This window comes from Petromyzon marinus, unplaced genomic scaffold (assembly GCF_048934315.1).
Source record: "Petromyzon marinus isolate PM22_M1 ecotype Great Lakes invasive population unplaced genomic scaffold, UKy_Petmar_22M1.pri1.0 PM_G_Scaffold_137, whole genome shotgun sequence".
NCBI classification, from domain to species: Eukaryota; Metazoa; Chordata; class Hyperoartia; order Petromyzontiformes; family Petromyzontidae; genus Petromyzon; species Petromyzon marinus.
In genome coordinates, this window is record NW_027422692.1 from 162501 (window position 1) to 165000 (window position 2500).

Below are 2500 nucleotides of genomic sequence, written 5' to 3' on the forward strand. Positions count from 1 at the left end.
GAAATTGGCGGGGATGTGTCTCTTGTGGCTCACGGGGCTGTTAGGGTGGCACAGAAATCCCTCGGAATGGGAAAAAACGGGTCATTTTCGTGTCGCCACATTGCATGCGAACCGCATGAAACTTCCAGAGGCATTTGCAGCAGGAATGCATGTGCACTCAAAAAATGTGATATTTTTCACGGAGAGACCCCGTGAAACGCTAGAAGTGGGCGGGGATGTCTCTCTTGTGGCTCACGGGGCTGTTAGGGTGGCACAGAAATCCCTCGGAATGGGAAAACGGGTCATTTTCGTGTCGCCACATTGCATACGAACCGCATGAAACTTCCAGAGGCATTTGCAGCAGGAATGCATGTGCACTCAAAAAAGTGAATATTTCTCACGGATAGACCCCGTGATACGCTAGAAATTGGCGGGGATGTCTCTCTTGTGGCTCACGGGGCTGTTAGGGTGGCACAGAAATCCCTCGGAATGGGAAAACGGGTCATTTTCGTGTCGCCACATTGCATGCGAACCGCATGCAACTTCCAGAGGCATTTGCAGCAGAAATGCATGTGCAGTCAAAAAAAAATTGATATTTTTCACGGATAGACCCCGTGAAACGCTAGAAATTGGCGGGGATGTGTCTCTTGTGGCTCACGGGGCTGTTCGGGTCGCACAGAAATCCCTGGGAATGGGAAAACGGGTCATTTTCGTGTTGCCACATTGCGTACGAACCGCATGAAACTTCCAGAGGCATTTGCAGCAGGAATGCATGTGCACTCAAAAACTTCTATATGTTTCACGGATAGACCCCGTGAAACGCTAGAAATTGGCGGGGATGTGTCTCTTGTGGCTCACGGGGCTGTTAGGGTGGCACAGAACTCCCTCGGAATGGGAAAAGGGGTCATTTTCGTGTTGCCACATTGCATAGGAACGCCATGAAACTTCCAGAGGCATTTGCAGCAGAAAGGCACGTGCACTCAAAAATTTTAATATTTTTCACGCATAGACCCCGTCAAACGCTAGAAGTTGGCGGGGATGTCTCTCTTGTGGCTCACGGGGCTGTTAGGGTCGCACAGAAATGCCTCGGAATGGGAAAACGGGTCATTTTTGTGTGGCCACATTGCATAGGAACGGCATGAAACTTCCAGAGGCATTTGCAGCAGGAATGCATGTGCACTCAAAAACGTCTATATTTTTCACGGATAGACCCCGTGAAACGCTATAAATTGGCGGGGATGTCTCTCTTGTGGCTCACGGGCGCTGTTAGTTAGGGTCGCACAGAAATCCCTCGGAATGGGAAAAGGGGTCATTTTCGTGTTGCCACATTGCGTACGAACGGCATGAAACTTCCAGAGGCATCTGCAGCAGAAATGCATGTGCACTCAAAAACGTCTATATTTTTCACGGATAGACCCCGTGAAACGCTAGAAATTGGCGGGGATGTGTCTCTTGTGGCTCACGGGGCTGTTAGGGTCGCACAGAAATCCCTCGGAATGGGAAAACGGGTCATTTTCGTGTTGCCACAATTGGCATACGAACGGCATGAAACTTCCAGAGGCATTTGCAGCAGAAATGCATGTGCACTCAAAAACGTGAATATTTTTTCACGGATAGACCCCGTCAAACGCTCGAATTTGGCGGGGATGTTTCTCTTGTGGGTCACGGGGCTGTTCGGCTCGCACAGAACTCCCTTGGTCCACCTGATTCGTGCATACAGGCAGCAACTAAAACTCTGTAAACCTGCTGTGAGGACATCTAAACAGTGGACCAGTGAGGCTGTGGAAGATTTGCGGGCGTGCTTAGACTGTACTGACTGGGATATGTTCACGACTGCTACCAATAGTCTGGATGAACTCACAGAGGCTGTGTACATCAGCTTCTGTGAGGACTGCTGTATCCCAACACGTACCAGGGTGAACTTTAACAACAACAAGCCCTGGTTCTCAGCAAAGCTCAAAAGGTTGAGGTTGGAGAAGGAGGAAGCGTTTAGGAGTGGGGATAGAGACAGATTCAAGGAGTCGAAGAACAGGTTTAGCAAAGCGGTGAGAGAGGCTAAACGACTGTACTCAGAGACACTAAAACACCAGTTCTCTACTAACGACGCTGCTTCTGTCTGCCAAAGGGCTCAGGCACATCACCAACTACAAACCCAGAGCGCCCCACACCACTAACGACTCCCGCCTAGCCAACGACCTGAACGAGTTCTACCGTAGATTTGAAAGACAATTGGACTGTCCTGAACCACCCCTTCCCACCCAAGAGGCCCCATCCCCCACCCATACTACAGAAACGACTCTCTCCTTTCAGGAGGGAGAAGTTAATGGGCTTTTCAAGAGGCAGAATCCACGCAAAGCAGCCGGGCCGGACTCTGTCTCTCCAGCCACCCTCAGGCACTGCGCTGGCCAGCTGTCTCCGGTGTTCACCAACATCTTTAACACCTCCCTGGAGACATGCCATGTACCAGCCTGTCTCAAGTCCTCCACCATCATCGCTGTGCCCAAAAAGCTAAGGCCAACAG